The 17,031-nt window shown below is 40.7% G+C and overlaps 4 long non-coding RNA genes across 4 annotated transcripts; 3 read left to right on the top strand and 1 right to left on the bottom strand.

Moving 5' to 3' along the window:
* The first annotated feature begins 661 nt into the window (after nt 1–661).
* Nucleotides 662–1,921, top strand: LOC138241949 (uncharacterized). The gene is made up of 3 exons (XR_011191225.1): nt 662–727; nt 1,036–1,223; nt 1,361–1,921. It is a non-coding gene; the product is annotated as an uncharacterized lncRNA (long non-coding RNA).
* Nucleotides 1,922–4,335: 2,414 nt separating this feature from the next.
* On the top strand, nt 4,336–8,076 carry LOC138242004 (uncharacterized). Its single transcript, XR_011191285.1, has 4 exons — nt 4,336–5,974; nt 6,283–6,459; nt 6,795–6,846; nt 7,211–8,076. It is a non-coding gene; the product is annotated as an uncharacterized lncRNA (long non-coding RNA).
* Nucleotides 8,077–9,999: 1,923 nt separating this feature from the next.
* Nucleotides 10,000–11,642, bottom strand: LOC138241964 (uncharacterized). Its single transcript, XR_011191228.1, has 3 exons — nt 11,609–11,642; nt 10,853–10,910; nt 10,000–10,318 (listed from the first exon to the last, which is right to left on the bottom strand). It is a non-coding gene; the product is annotated as an uncharacterized lncRNA (long non-coding RNA).
* Nucleotides 11,643–14,600: 2,958 nt separating this feature from the next.
* Nucleotides 14,601–16,799, top strand: LOC138242037 (uncharacterized). Its single transcript, XR_011191315.1, has 2 exons — nt 14,601–14,662; nt 16,282–16,799. It is a non-coding gene; the product is annotated as an uncharacterized lncRNA (long non-coding RNA).
* The last annotated feature ends 232 nt before the right edge of the window (nt 16,800–17,031 follow it).

Raw genomic sequence — 17,031 nt, 5'->3', positions numbered from 1 at the left:
CTCAGCAGTGATCGGGATTCGAAACCAGGTGTTTTCTGGTGACAGCTCAAACACTGTACATGAGAGGTTAAGCTTTATTAGCTCCACCTGGCAGTGATTCTGGATACTATTATCATAGCTGTGGTATGATGTTATATGACACATTATGACATGTGATGCAACACGCCCATAGCGTTTTACCACAGCGTACCTCGCTCGTTTTGAATGGCTGCATCTGTATATGTGATATACAGTATGGATACATACACTTTGAACATTTGGAGTTATGTAAAGGACACTTTAAAGATCTTGAATAATTTGAAGTTTGACTTCAAAGTCACTTTTCACCATTTATGGGTTAAGTTGAAGTGATAAATCACTAAGAAACTGCAACTAATTGAATAATTGGAGCATATTGCTATTTAATGAGTGTTCTTGTAAGTAATTTGGAAATTAATTTGGCTTTGGGATGGAGAGATCAATAGGTTAGCTGGCTAATACTTGTTTGGTCATAGGAAGCAGGTGTGTGATGTATTAGAAGTGGTGGGGATTTGGTGTTTGCACTTTGAGGAGATGTTAGGATTGGCTCTTGGTGAATTATCTATTCCCCTGAGGTCATCGTGAGGCTTATATCAAGGCAGCCTGGGAAGCTGGGCTCTGTTTGTTTCTGTCTATAGCAAGAGAAAGATCTCTTGAGGCTTTGTGGTGTTGGGCTGGTGGTTGTTAGTTTTTGGTGTTACTGTGCAAGGTGAGTGGTTTTGCTATGTATTTTTTTTTAATCAAGAGACGTTTGGAAGGGTTTTCATAGTTCTTTTTTAAATAACTTTAAGAAATTTAAGTTTGTGAAAGCATAGGGTGAAGTTAAGGTTATTTGGAAATTCCTATTTGCTTTTGGTTGAGACAATTTTAAATTTTCTAACATCTATAGAAATGAGTCTCTTCCTCTACTTGTAGGATTCTGAAGAGTTGTGAAACAGATGATCACAGCTGTGACAGCTGGGTTCTGATTTTAGTGTATGAAACTCTTGTTACTAAATACTGATTTTTTTTCTCTAGTTCTCAAACCAGCAACAAGAAAGAGGACTTATATCATGACTGAGCAGTTTCATTAGGATAACAAGGAAGAACCTACTCCCTCTCCTACTCTGTCCAACATGCTGGTGCTTCTGTCCCTGCTGGACTGTAGAAAGCTGTGCTGCTGTTTGTGTTCTTGGGCTTCCCTCAGTGAACAAGGTGAGCTGAAGGTAAGTAGAGGGGAGATACAGGTCAGGGTTAGTGTGAGGCTTTGAAGGCTGGGATCAGTCTGTACAGCACTTGTGCTGGTCCCCTCTTGGTGGGAGTGGGGTGGTCATCACTGTTTTGCTTCCCTTGTCTCCTTAAGGTGCCTATTCTGAGAAGAAGATCGTGACAATGAGCACAGTCACTGGAGAGAGGATGCTGATGGAGTTGCCAGTTGAGATCTTGTCAGAACAGTTTGTGGAAACCTTGGGCTTCTGTGCACAGAGCTGCTTCTTTTTATAAGGCTGGTCAGCAGTGGTGTTGATTGTTGTGAGGTAAACTACAGTGCAATGATCAGAGCTCCTAGTCCCTGGCCATCTGAAAGCACAGTGTGGAGTGACAGGCTTGGAGAATTGTTCAGAGGAAGCTCACTGGGTGGCTTAAAGGATACCCACTGTGTGACCTGTTGATGCCCACCTGTAAGTATTGAAGTCTTGTGGTTTCAACAGCTGAAAGTGAAGAGGTGCTGCAAGCAGTCCTTGAATTTCCTGGATGCCTATGGTTCTTGGAACAGTTGCAAAGGTAGTGTCTAGAAGGACACTGTACCTGGAGAAGAGGTGAATTTCACTCCTGTATCATGTTTTTCACTTGGAGTAGGTTAATTTTCCATATACGTGGCTTTTAATAACCAGTTCATGAGTATTGAGTGCTTTTTTACCCATTAGAATAGGCCCAGTGTTAGATTTTGGAAGCTTTTGGTGATTTTCTATCATGTTTGAGTGTTAAATATGAGGTGTAGGCCTTTTTGTGTTTTTTTTTTCTCCTGACTTTCTTCTGGGTGCTACACTTCTACACCCAGAAGAAAGTGACATGCACTTGACTGGCTGTCATTCTGGCTCTCAAAAAGTGAATTTCTGCTTTGTATCTGATTTATTTCATGGGTGCACACATGTAAGTAAATAACTTTGGATACACTGCAGTACAACAGTGAATTGGCACACTGCAGACTCCTTGCTGGTTAAGGCTCTGTGGAGACAGCATGACAGCCAGGTTCTCTTGATGGGTGTTGGCACAGAAACTGCTTCTCACAGGAGGAACTGCACTGGATTCCTCCCCTGTGGCAACAAGCATGGAGTGGGGGGTTTTCTCTCTGCTCTCTGCAGGATTTTTTCCCGTTGGTTTGTCCTGGATAGGTGCTGCACTGTGAACATTTGTGCAGTTTAGTACAAAACTGGAGCTGGAAGTAAATAATTTTTTACTGTTTCTAAGTGCAGAGGCTCAAATCTAAATCTTTCTCCACTTCAGGTTCTCTGCTGTTGGAAGGGTTGACCAGGCCTTTGCTCCCAGAGGGATGACCTTTATTTGCCAGGAATAACATGCAGATGTGGCACACTGTAGACTGGGTGCTTTCTCTTCTGTGAAGATCTGCTTGAGGAGTTAAGTGTTTCTAAACCAATACAACAGCCAGGGCACCCAGTCAGTTGCTGAGTGAGTTCTCTACCAACCAGGAAAAGGGACCACGGGAGATCATGTGTGGGGCAGCTTTGGGCTTGACATCACTTAAGCATCTTTTAAAGGTAGGAACAGCTTCCTGTTCTGACTGATGGTCTTTACAGCAGCTTTGTGATGACTGTTTCCAGGAGCACCTGAGCCACCTGGCTGGTTGAGCCAAAGCTGACTGTTCCAGGTAGGAGGGGACCCTGATTTTAAAGCCTTTGTTTAGCCTGCAGCTGCTGGAGTTCTTTGTAGGTTTTCTAGCCTTAATGGCAGTATTCCCCTAGCAGAAGCACAGGTTAATCAGGAAATGAGTGCCAAATATTGGAAGTGTTGTGCAAAAACTGGGAAAAAATTGGCTAAATTGTATTATGGTACCACTGGAAAAGAATCAGCAGTATGTAAGATTTATTTCATGGGTGCACACATGTAACTAAATCTTACATTGACTGAAATTTAGAAGTGAATTAAGTAAATTGTAAAACAGGGGAAACTATGCTCCTGTCTAGTGTAAGGCAGACTTCCTGATTTAACCCAGTGAGACAGTATTTTTCTAATTTCCTGCACTAAAAGCAATGCTGACTGGAATTGGCTGTGTACTGTGCTTTGATAGAAGGGAGAGAGCAGTATGAAAATGTGCTTTTTCTGGAGCACTCCCTTGTTCTGGATGTTTAATTGTGCTTTAAGTACTGCATAGTTTGCCCTTGGCTCCTGTGTATTGACTTGTGACATATAGGATACTATGGTAGTAAACGATTTCCATTTGGTTCAATTTTTAGAACCCATTTGAAGGAGCGGAGTAGTGAATGTGAAGCTTAGTTTTACCAAACGTTTGTATATGTACAAGCTGTAATCTCTCTGATGGTAGAAAACATGATGTGGCTGGAAGGCTTAAATCTATATACAGTGGCCAGCAATAGGGTTTTAGTGCTATTTGTGCTTTTGTATTTCAATTGTTTAAAATGTTGAAGCTCTAAAACCTTTCCCCTCATGGCGTTCCAGTCAAGGCTGCAGCTGTTAAGTAATGAAGATGGTTGGTGTTTTTGGTCTTGTACTGCTATGGAACCCAAATTTGGGGGGGGACTTGAAATGTTCTTTATGTAAAACCGACTGTAAACTTACTGCAGCCTTAGGTGTGTTTACTTTTTTTTTTAAAGTGAATGTCCACCACTTTTTGATGGGATATACAACTTTACAAAATTCTAAGGTCAATTTGCTGTACTGTAAACTTGTTACTACTTTTTTTTGTAGAAGTACTGGTAGTTTTTAGGTGTACATTAATTGGGCTTGTATGTACCCTAGGTCCACATGGAATACTGTAAATGGAATTAAGAAACATATTTCCTTAGATTTAGGAATGTGGAGAAAGTTAAATTCTGTAAATTGACCTCAAGATCTGAGTATTTGTGGGGAGGGGGAAGCAAAGTTGAAGAATTCTAATGTCTTGCCTTAGGAGGCTTCCAAGCTGCTGTCAAGAAGAGAAGCAAGAGCATCTATGTCCTGGGTGAGCAGGGAAAGGACTTGGGTTATTGTTTGTCTGTTTGGGCCAGTAAGAGGCCAGTGTTTAAGGTTAGGATCAGTGATCAGTCAGGATTGGGGGTGGAGTTGTGTCCATCTGTACGTTTTGAGATGGATTCACTGAATTTGAATCTGAACTTTAATCCTTTTTGTTTTGCACTGCATGTGAATTCCAGCAAGCTGGTGACAACTGTCATCATGGAATATTGCAACAGGATCTGGAGGTTCCCTGGAAATCTGCTGTGTCAATGGAACTATAAGGAAGCGGAAGGCTGTGCCTATTTTTCAGCTATTGCCTGAATCACTGACCTTGGCTGCTCTGTGATGGACAGTTTGGAGGAGTGTCTATCCACTGCAGGAGTCCATGATGCCATTCTGCCAATGGCCCAGCTCTGAGTAAAGGAGGCTAGTTCTATCCTGAGAAAGGCGAGGTGATCCACCTGCTCAAAGTTCTCATCAGCCACAACTGTCAAACCTCTGCGTGAGGTGGGAATACTGGTAGTCGATAATCCAATCATCTCACTGCCTGAAGTTCTTGGACATAGCCTGCATCTTTAATGCTGATCTGCTTATTGCTCTTAACCCAATCAGTGCAACTTTTTGTCCAAGGTAAAGGTGAGTTTGAAGGTTAGTAGAGGGGAGGTACAACTCAAACTCTTTTTATGAGGCTGGTCAGTAGTGGTGTTGATTGTGTTTGTAAATGAGACTAGTGCAATGATAGGTGCTTACCAGTCCCTGGCCATCTGAAAGCACAGTGTGGAGTGACAGGCGTGGAGAATCCTGTTCAGAGGAAGCTCACTGGCTGGCTAAAAGGATACCAGCTGTGTGACCTGTTGATGTCCATTTGTGAGAATTGAAGTCTTCCACTTTGAAGAGTGGAAAGTGAAGAGATGCTGCAAGCTGTCCTTCTTGAAATTCCTGGATGCCCATGGGTCTTGGAGCAGATACAAAGGTAGTGTCTTTTGACATGGTCCCTGGACCAGAGGTGGGTTTCACTCTTTTCCCATCATGAAAAGGTGCTTTTGGAGAAGGCTGTGTTAAGCTCTTGGACATCTTCAGATGGATAAGGTCATGCTTTAATGTGCTAAATGTTTTTTTTTATTTTGGCTATCTTCTGGGTTTTGTTCCCTGCTTGGGTGAAGCACTCCCACACTGACGTGCACTTGACTGGCTGTCATTCTGGCTCAAAGACTGAATTAGTTTTGTATCTGATTTATTTCATGGGTGCACACATGTAAATAAATCACTTTGGATACACTGCAGTACAACAGTGACTTGGCGCACAAGGAGCCTCTTCCACTGCAGACTCCTTGCTGGTTATGTTTTTGAGGAGACAGCATGTCAGCCAGGTTCTCTTGATTGGTGTTGGCACAGGAACTGATTTCCTCTCAGGGGAGGAACTGCAATGGATCCCATCCCCTGTGGCACAAGCCCTGGACTGGGGGTTTTCTCTTTTGCTCTCTGCAGGGTGTTTTACAGTTGGTCTGTGTTGGACAGATGCTGCACTGTGTCCATGATGGAAGTAGAAATGCTGGCTTGTCCGTTTCGAACAAGTGCAGAGGACTTGGTCTAAATTTCTCTCCTTTTCAGGCTCTCTGCTGCCAGAAGGGTTGACCAGGCCTTTGCTTCAGAGGGAGGATCTTTTATCACCAGGAGTGGAGAACAGATGGTGCTGGTCTCTGGGACCTTTCCAGTAAGATCTGTTGGAGGAGTGGGGTGCTTGTTCCAAGACAAAGTCAACAGTAACATCAAAGGATCTAGTCAGGTGAGTGGGTCAGGTGAGTCCCTTTCCATCCAGGAAGAGAGATGGGGCATTTTGAGCATAATGAGCACACTGAGTACATGGGGTTTTAATCGGGTACATTTGGGTACTGTCACGATTATAGTCCCCCCTCCTTAAGGGTGCTCCAGCCCTTTCACTTAAGACTTTATTCGGTGCACCTGATTCCTATTCCCAGCCCACCTTAAAAGCCAGGCGCTGACGCTCATCCGGGCTCTGCATCTGGTTTCCGCACCGTGTTTTGATGGATCTCCTGGTTTTGGACTTACCCATTTGTTTGGATACTCTCTAAGGATTACTCTTTTGGATTGTTCGCCTCGGCCACACCTCCCACGTGCACCAGCGCACCTTGGACACGCCCTTGGACACTGTCTTCAGCCCCGTATTCCTGCATGACGTTTCCCCAGTGTTTCCCCACTTCTTCGAATTGTGTCGTCCGCATAGGGTCCGGAAAGAACTGTTCGTTACAGGTACTACGGGTATATATTGGTTTACTTGGGTACATTCTGGTACATTAGTGTAGACTGCATATCATGTTAAATGGGGTACGTTGAGTATATTGGGCAGGCCGCTTTTGGCGTGTGCACGGGAGTTGCAGCATACAGTGCAGTACATCCTAAAAACTCCATATATTACTCTTGACTTTTATCGTTTTTTACACTTAAAATGGACTTGAAAGACCCTGTTGTCAGAGGAATGTAGGACAATCTGAAAGCCGTGCATTATCTTTAGTTCATTTCACGGAGAATTGAATATTTGAGAATCTTTGATTTTGTAATTTTAACAGTTCTATTTCTTCTCTCAGTGTCCACTCTTTATAAGGCATTGGAAGAGAAGCAAGTGGATCTATGTCCTGGGTAAGCAGGCAAGAACATTCTGGGTTATTTTGTTTGGGTTTGTTGGGGTTGAGGGAAGGGATAAGTTGGTTAGCTGGCTGTTTAGAGAAGGATGAACCTGTAATTTGTAACTTGTGTACTTATGTTGAAATAATGTTTTAAACAAGATAATATAACTGAAGTTCTCCCTTGTGGTAGGAGCCCTGCACCGTGGGGTTTTGCTTTTGCACTCTTCAGGGTGGGTTTCTGTTAGTTTGTCCTGAATAGGTGTAGCACTGAACATTATGGCGGTTTAGGTCAAAACTGGTGTTGGGAGTGGGAATGTTGGCTGGACCATTTCTGACTAGTGCAGAGGACTCAGTCCAGTTTCTTATTTTTTCTTGAGGTTCTCTGCTGTCTGGGGGATGATCAGGCCTTTGCTGCCAAGGGAGGACGTTCACCAGGACCGGAGCCCAGATGCAGCAGACTGGGTAGTGGGTTCTGTCTGCCAAGATCTGCTCGGGGAATCATGTGCCTGTTCCAATTCCAGAAGCCAATGGACTCACCAGAGGAGCATCAAAGCTGCTTTAGAAGTTCCTAACAACAAAGGCAGAGAAAGGGAGGGAGGTCTTTGGTGGGTTAATTGTGGGCAGGAAAGAGGTTCAGGTGCTATTCATAGTACATCAAGAGTTGCATGAAGCTCTAAGTGAATCTCTGCACACCAGCCTTGTAATGGCTGTTAGGACCATGGCTTGTTACTTCAGCACCTGAGCCACCTGGCAGGGAGGAGACAAAGTGACTTCTAGTGCTGGAATGGAGAAAGAGTTGGCAGTTGGTAACTTTGTAGCTGTTTTGCACATTCTAGGCCATTTGAAAAGCAGAGTTTGAAAGACTCAAAGGTCATGCAATGATTTATTTGCATGGGTGCACACATGTATATAAATCTTGCATTGGCTGTAGAGTAAAACTGAATTGAGCACATAAGGTAGAAATTAATAAAAGGAAAATTAATTTCATCCACTCACTTGGAAAAGAGGGATTGGTTTAGCTGAGTGCCGCTCTTTTTTGGTACCTGCACAGAAAGCCTTTTGTCATGGGAGGGGATTTCCTACAGAATGAGGTAGGAGAAAGATGGGGGTTGTTTGTTCTGTTTTGTGAGAAGGGATATGTTGTTATGCGGCTTTGTAAATTCTTTGCCAGAAAATGTCCTCCATGTATTGAAAGTCTATATTTGTTTTGTTGGTGTGGGATGATTAAAAATGGCTAAATGTACTGAGTCGGTTTTCTTTTGTTTCTTGTATGCTGATTGTGGTTGTACAAGGTGCTATATTGAGTTTATACTGGCACTGGACCTGCTTTTCCCTACATTGTTTTATTTAGAAATCTTGCTCCCTAAATTGTTTCTTTGGTTTTACAATCAATTTTTACTACTGGGGGTTTAGGTCACACTCTTTGGGTACATTTATTTTACATTTATTTGGGTACTCTTTGGGTACATTCCTCAGCATAGAGGATGTTTATAAGCAGTTATAATTTTATTTTTAGTGATCTAAGCATTTTTATACATTCCTGTATTATGAAAACCTGTGGTATTTGTGGAGAAAGTAGGTGAGCTTTAAGGTATACATTTTAGACATTGATGGTTTAAAACACAGAATTGAAATGCAGTTTGGGGTTTTTAAATGTTTTTAAATTTGCCACTGGGTGATTTGTGCATAGTGAAATAGTGTAGAAATGAATATGCACATTTATTCCCATTTGTTTATATGCGGGGGTGGCATTATGCAGGGGTGTGCCCAGTGTGGAGGTGGAGGCCTGGTAGAAGGGTAACCCCTTGTCTTTGTAGTCCCAGCTGTCTTGGCTTCCAGCTCATGAGCCCCAGCTGGGTGGGTGCTATAAAGGCACACTGGACACCCTCTGAGAAGAGCAGAGCCACCCTTGGATGATGGTGTTTTTGCACCATCAGTCCTGCTGAGGATTGTACCTGTCTTAGGTTTCCATCTTCTGTTTTGCCTGTCCCTTTATGCCCTTTCATAGGGGCAGGCAAACTCATGCATCTTGTTATGCACAGACTGGACCCCACTGAACAGCAAATGTCCAGTCTGGTGACTGCTGTGCTAGCAGTTGTTTTCCCCAAGCTGGACCCCATTAGGTAGGTTAAGCCCAGTTTGTAGGTAACATGGCAGTTGCTCACTTTATTTTCTCACTTTTTGTATTGTTTTTGTTCCCAGCTAACTTCACACTGGTGCTTCTGTTTCCTCAGCTGGGGTGTTGACTTTTTACTGGTGCTCTCCGTGGTGCCTCCCACTATACACTTTCATTTATGAGTAATTGCTGTATAATTTCAGTTTTCCATTCCATTTCAAGTGAATATGTCTGAAAAGCAATTTACTTAAGTATGTTGTGTAGTATATCAGGTTTATTGTTTTTGCAGTGAATTGGGGTGCTGGCATTACTAAGTCTCTCTTAATGTAACAGTTGATGTAACAGGGGGACAAAAGTGTGGGATTGAGATAGTACTACTGCTACAGATCAAGCCATTTCATACTGTATGGGTTGAGACTGCATTGCAAAGGAAAGTTCTATTTTTGTAACACCTTGTTTGTGAAATATTTATGTAACTAGTTAGTGTGAAATTGTTATAGGTGCAGCAGTTTAAGATTACAGAGTAGACCAACGGCAGGAATATAATAGTTTATGAAAAAAGGAGTTGTCAGAATTGTATGGAGTTGTGTAGAGGTTGCAGTTTGGGGTAGAGACAACTCCTAGCCATGCTGGCAGTACAATGGGTTAAATTCAAAAGAGGTTAATGGTCTAGAAAATGTAAGTGTTATACAGTTTTAAATTGTAATTAGATTGTTTGGTTAATGAGGTCTGGTTTAAATGACTGATAACTGCCAACTAGGAGGTATAAATCCATTTACAATGGTTTAACCATACAGCTCACTGCACTGATGAAGACTGGGTGGGATGCCAGTCCATTCCTCAGGTCTCATCATGCCAAAATGCAATTAACCTACCTCAATGCTCCTGGACTGTGGCAGAAAACCTCACTACTTGGAGGAAACCCACAACCAACTGGAGAGAAAATTACATGAGCACCCAAAACTAGTTTTGAACTAGTTTTCATAAATAAAATGTAATGTGTAGAAAAATAAACTGGTGACATGTGTAAGGAGTGTTTATTTTTATGAGCACAGGGTGGACGAGTCATTGACAACCATAATGATGTTCTGGAGAGGAGCAAGAATGTACACATTGACTTTAGCAATGGTATGTATCATTCATAGGGTACATAAAAATAGTCTGGTTTAACATGAGTAATTATCATGTCAAACTGTTGGGTTGCTAGTTGATTCACAGCAGCCTTTTATTCATCATTTTTAAAAGAATCCAGGGTGTTCAGCTCAAGGATTTGCCATGTAGTGTTTTCCAGACCATCACGGCAGTTGTGACATGTCTCCCGTTCTTGCCTCCAAAGTCCTCCAGATTAACAAACAATAGGTACGTGAATCTTTTGAAGGGGGTGAGAGGAAATTATATGAAAAGGTCAGATCCAGATCCAGCTTAAAGTTCAACTGCTTTTAGACGTAATTAAATTGAAGGAAACGGTGACATGCTATGTTCTGAAAGATTTTAAATGTCACTCTAGTTGTGCCATACTCATATGAGCCATAGGAGATTAGTAGTTATTGTACATATCAAGATTTTGTTGATTTATTACTCTTCTGTTTTTGGTACGGTAGCCAAAGTGCTCAGACTATTAGGGCTTAGGGGTCTTTTTCTCCAATCCCAGAGGTTAAAGTGTGTATTGGTTCAGTCCAGCACAGAATTTAAGGACCTTTAAAATTATAATGTAGTCCATTTCATTAGTTAAATTCCAGTTTTTCAAGTTTCTTATCTTGTTTTTCTTATAACCTTTTAAAGTTAATTACACTATAATAATAATTGCTTACACTTATATAGTGATTTCCTGGACACTCCACTCAAAGTGCTATACAGGCAATGGGGACTCCCCTCCACCACTGCCGCCAATGTGCAGCCTTACCTGCATGATGCAAACGCAGCCATAGTGTGTCAGAACTCTCACCACACACCAGCTCTCACTGTGGAAGAGAACAGAGTGATGAAGCCAGCTCAGAGATGGGGGTTATTAGGAGTACATGATCAGTAAGGGCCAGTGGGAAAATAGAACAGGACACCAGGGTAATACCCCAACTCTTTTTGAGAAATGCCCTGGGAGTTTTTATGACCATAGGATCTCAGTTTTACTTTTCATCTGAGGGACTGTGCCTTTTTACAGTGTAGTGTCCCCATCACCATACTGGGGCATTAGGACCCACCTAGACTGAAAGGTGAGTGCCCCCTGCAAGCCCAAATAACAGCTCTTCCAGCAGCAACCTTAGTTTTTCCCAGGAGGTCTCCAATTCAGGTATTGACCAGGCTTACATCTGGTTAGCTTTAGTGGGCTACCATCTGGGAACTGCAGTGTGATATGGCTGCTGGCAAGATAATGAAATAGGTCCTCTTAATTAATATGGGGCTGTTTGGAAGTTTCCACAACTTATAAAGTCAGTAGAAACTTTAACAAGTATGAGTTGGCTATTACAAAAAAGGTAGTAGATTGGGTTTTTAAATATCAAGCTAAAAGTAAAAGTACTTTTCTCAACAAAAGTTTTGTAGCAGCAGCCAAGTGAATTTAATCTAAGCACTCCTTCTCTAAAATAAAGTTTGTAAGAAAAAATATGGGACTAACCAGCAAATGAAAGATTTGTCCCAAAATCAGTAAAGAAACAGTACTCACCACTCTCCTCAGCTCCTGGACTCTTGAATGAAAACAGAGGCACAGGGAGTCTGCTCTTTTATCCTCTGAGCTGGGCTGGCTCCTCCCCCTCAGAATGTACCAAGTCCAGCGAAGGGTAAAACCTTCATAGCTGACAGCTATAATGAATGGCTGAAAACAAGATGAAATTAACAAGATACAAGCCAGCAGCCATATCACCCTGCAACTCACAACTGGCCACCTACTGAAGCTAAGCAGGTGTGAGCGTGGTCAGTACCTGGATGGGAGACCTCCTGGGGAAGAACTAAGGTTGCTGCTGGAAGAGGTGTTAGTGGGACCAGCAGGGGGTGCTCACCCTGTGGTCCATGTGGGTCCTAATGCCCCAGTATAGTGATGAGGACACTCTACTGTAAACAGGTGCTGTGCTTTGGATGAGATGTAAAACCAAGGTCCTGACTCTCTGTGGTCATTAAAAATCCCATGGTGTTTCTTGTAAAGAATAGAGGTGTAACCCCGGTGTCTTGGCCACATTTCCCATTGACCCTTCCCAATCATGGTCTCCTAACAATCTCCATTTATGAATTGGCTTCATCACTCTGCTCTCCTCCCCACTGAGAGCTGGTGTGTGGGGAGTGGACTGGCTCATCATCCAGGTGGGGCTGCACATTGGTGGTGGTGGAGGGGATCCCCATTATCTGTAAAGTGCTTTGAGTGGAGTGTCCAGAAAAGCGCTATATAAGTGTAAGCAATTATTATTATAAATCAAAAGATATTCAAACTCAATATAATAGGTCTATTCATTTGAAGACGGATTCTAAATTTATCATTTTTGGGTTCAATAAAGTGCAACTGATTGAATCTTATGAGTGGGATACTATTCATTGATTCTTCCTGTTTTCACTTTTGAGCTTCTCTGTGTTTGGTGATCAAGAGATTTATACAGAAGTAAGCATTCAAAGTACATGTTTAAATATTAAAATGGAATTTTACAACTAAAGGGGAATTCTGGTAACTGAGCATAAAAATAACAGGAGCATAATGTCCTTCAAGATCATATTATCATAAAAGATATTAATATTGGAATATAAACATTATATTTAATGTCCATGGCTGATAGTGGTAGCTTAAATAAACAGTACACAACAATTTCCCACTTTACAAACATTTTATGCATCAAAGTCTTTAACTATGTCACTTACTGTGGTTATTTTGGAAAAGTTTTGATGTGCTCTTTCTGACTATATTTGTAGTTTAAAATACTATTCTAATATATAAGTATATGTATTTTCTATGAATCCTTGCTGTTTTTATTCCAGTAAAAAAGTGTACTTTTCAGAATCTGCTTAGTAGGGAATATAATATGGAATCATGTAGTAAAAGAAATTAGTAATGATATTAATAGATAAAAATATGATACATTTATATAACTGATGGTATTACCGTACTCCACTTTTGTTTGTTAATTTTTTATTTTTTCTGACTCTTTCACTCTTGATTCCTTTCGGTACATTTTGACCTGTCTGTTTCAGCACTGATTGCAAGTGCTCTGTTGGTGTAGTGGGTTTGGGGGGTGGATTCCTCTCTGGGAGAGCTGGGTTCAGTTCCTGCTTAGGGCACATGTTTGTTTTCTAATAAACAGTCTCATTAAAAAGTAAATAGTAGGTACACTATATTTTTATATAACTGCAAAAAAAGACACACAGTGTTCAAACCACAAGCATGTTAAAAATAGGTTTAGATAGTAAAAATTCTTAATGCATGAAAAAGGGTAGAGCATGCTACATTACGGTCCATGAGCAGTCTCTCGGGGGCTGGTTAGCTCAATTGGTAAGCATATGGTGCTGATAACCCAAAGGTTGTGGGTTTGATCCCCATATGAGCAAGGAAATCCCCTTTTCCTTGGGCCAGTGCAGTGGCTCTGTGGCTGGCAGAGGAGTCCTATGCCATTGGGCTCCTGAGTGAACCCCCAACTGTTCTGGGGGCACTGTAAAAATGGCTGACCCTGTGCTCTGACCCCCAGCTTCTCTCCCTGTCTGTGTGTCTCATGGAGAGCAAGTTGGGGTCTATGAAAAGACAAATTCCTAATATCAAAAAATCATATATGGCCAACGGAGTGATCTTATTTATTTTCCATTACATCGATAGGAACAAGTTTTAATAATTAAATGTCAGATTGTTTCCAAAACATCACAGTTCCATATTAACATTATTATCAAGTGGTATTAATTCAGTACCACTTTTTTTATAATAACAGGAAGTGGTGTTTTTACTATACATTCTTAGAAAAGTATAAAACATTATGACTTTTTATGAAGTACAGTATATAAACTTTATAATGGTAGAAGCAACATGTTTAAATTTTTCCATAAGTCACCAAGTTAAAGATTTTGATGCATAAAAATTTGTATGAAGAAGATGGAATACTGTTGTGTACATTTTATTATTTATCTACCACTACCACCTACTGTGTGTGCATTATTTATACATTACATTATGCTTCTGTTTTTAATTTACAGTATAATATTAAACCTTTTTATATTTCCAACTGAGCAATCTTGTTTTTATTAAATCTACCTACTTTTTAAGTACTTTAATATTTAACATGCTGTCATACACAGTATAAAATTCGATTTCTATTACTGAAAAAAGATTGAACATCCCCTTTGAATGGGATTCAAAATCAGGCATTTTCTGGTGACTGTCCAAATGTTTCACAAAGTAGTGTAGTCCCACAACTAAGTATTTGTAAAACGTTTTGGTACCCAGCAGATCCTGAACCTCTTAAGTACCCCTGCATTGTCACCCATGCATTCTGAATGGCTGGATCTGTAGATGGGCTGGCTAATACTTTGTCATTAGAAACTGGTGTGTCGCATTATAAACAATTTGGTTTTGCTAACTGACCATTTCGAGGAGATGTTGGGATAGGTTCTTGCTGAATTAGCCACACCTCTGAGTTAATCATGAGGGTTTTAAAGACACAGCATTGGGATCAGTAGTCATTCTGTTTCTGGCTCCTGCAAGGGTAGGAGCTCTTGGCTTGCAGCTCTGGTGGCCCGAAGACTGTGGAGAAAGGTGAGTGGTTTTGATGTGTTTGGGTAGTAATTTGAAAAAGTTTGAAGGTTGAAGGTGTTTAGAATATTTGTGCACTGTGAGTTTGAGAAGGTTTTTGGTATGTGTCTGGTGGAAAGGTGGCATATTCAGTTGAAACTGAACTTTCTTCTAAAGACTGTCCAAATGTTCCACAAAGTAGTGTTGTCCCACAACTGAGTATTTGTAAAAACTTGTGGTACCCAGCAGATCCTGATCCTCTAAGTAACCCCCAGCATTATCACCCGTGCATTCTGAATGGCTGGATCATGTAGATGGGCTGGCTAATACTTGTTTAGTCATTGGAAACGTGTGTGTGTTGCATTATAAACAATAGGGCTTTGCAAATGGACCATTTCAAGGAGATGTTGGGATAGGTTCTTGGTGAATTGGCCACACCTCTGAGTTAATCATGAGGGTTTTAAAGACACAGTCTGGGGGCTGGTAGTCATTCTGTTTCCGGCTCCTGTAAGGGTAGGAGCTATTGGCTTGCAGCTATGATGTCCTGAAGGCTGCTGTGGAAAGGTAGGTGGTTTTGATGTGTTTATTGGCTTTGGGTTGTAATTTGAAAAACAATTTGAAGGTGTTTAGAATATTTAATGTGAGTTTGGGAAAGTTTTTGGTATGTGTTGGGTGGAAAGGTAGCATATTCAGTTGAAACTAGACTTTCTTTGAAAGACTCTGAAGAAACATGTCTACTGAAATCTGGATTTTTTTGCATCTTTAAATTGAAATGTTTTCACCCATGGGTTATCTTCAATAAGATGACCTTTGTAAATGGCTTTCCAAAGGCTGGTAGATGAGGATTTAAACCTCTTGGGACCTGAATTTGTTAATTTTCCTTGCTTTTTGTAAGCATTCAAAGAAATAAGACAATACAATCCTGGATGAGTGCTTTCACAAGGATGGCAGGTAAGAGAATACACATTTTAGGGGTTGACAAGAAGGTAGTATTTTTAGATCAGGGTCAGTGTTCTGGGAAGATTTGAGTTGGAGAAACTGAGATGTATGTTTGGGGTGTGTAACTGATTTTTGTTGTATATCTAAAGTAATTTTTGATGGCAAGTTGACATTTGGAATAATTACATGATGGTTTTTCCTTTCAGACGGGAGAAGAATGAGGAGTTAAAGGGTTAGGGACATAAATAGTTATGTCTGGCATTTATAGCTTGTTGAATTGTGAATATTGTACTGGAGGTAAAGTATGTTGTTGGTGGTATGTTTTTTATTTCATACAATGTAAAACTGAAGTTGGAGCATTTCTTTCTATTTGATTGTGGAGGTAGTTTAGTTGTTTCTTAATGGGGAAACTGCACAATTACCTTTTTTTTTGCAAGGGGTATTCTGTGGGAAGGGAGTTCTTGGTTTTGGGGGAGGGTTTGTTATGAATTGAAGTATTTTATTTTGATGTTTAATATAAATGTAAACTAATCTTTAAGTTGTTTTTTTTCTACTTTGGTCATTTTGTGGGAGGTGGTGGCCAGATCTTTGTTTCATTGGGTACCTGTATGTCTGCATGTGGTGCAGATGTGGGAGATGGTGTCCATCTTCCAAGAGAGGTGTTTGTAGTGTGACATTTTTTAGTATTTTTATTTCCTGACCAGAATTGGAACAGAAGGTGAAAATGGTGTGCATCTTGAAGAGGCCTCATCAGGAGCAGCTTTTGAGTGGACCTTTTTCCTCTGCCAGTGTTTCAACTTTAGACTTTTTCTACAACCAAATCATGTGTCTGGATGGAGTCGAGGAGCCTGTCTGAAGTAATAATGGACTTTTAAAAGAAGTAAATTGTTGTGGTATGTTAAGTAAATTTGTTCTGTGTATTATGTTGAGTAAGTGAATGTGGAATCATTGTAGCCTGTAATGTGGTGTTTTCTTGGATTGGAAAAAACCTGATTATGATGGGGGAAAATGGTTTGTAAATTGTTTTGTATTGTTAAGGGCAATGTCCCTAACTGTAAACTTTGTTTTTAATTAATTGTAATGCAATGTCCTTGAAATTGTTTAATGCTCACTGAATGTTATGTTGCCAATTGTCATGATGTAGTATTGTAATTTGAGCACAATAAAGTTTCTGGGAGTGCTCTTTGAGGATCTGTATTGATGACAGAAAGAAATGTGGGTATGTTTGTTATACAATGTTGTTTTAAGCTGTACTGTATTTTTAGTGATTTGAGAAATCATCCTTTGTGTGTTTTTATTTTCAAATGAGCTAGAATGCAAGTTCTTTTTTTAAAGAGCAGTGTTTGTTTAGGTTTTGTTGAAATGATGTAATGTTTAACACCCTTTCATAGATTGAAGAGGCAGGTGGTAAGTACCTGTGTGTGTGTGTGTGTGGGGGGGGTTAGGGATAGCTT

The sequence above is a fragment of the Lepisosteus oculatus genome, chromosome 12, assembly GCF_040954835.1.
Source record: "Lepisosteus oculatus isolate fLepOcu1 chromosome 12, fLepOcu1.hap2, whole genome shotgun sequence".
NCBI lineage: Eukaryota > Metazoa > Chordata > Actinopteri > Semionotiformes > Lepisosteidae > Lepisosteus > Lepisosteus oculatus.
This window is presented reverse-complemented; position numbering and strand designations above follow the sequence as displayed.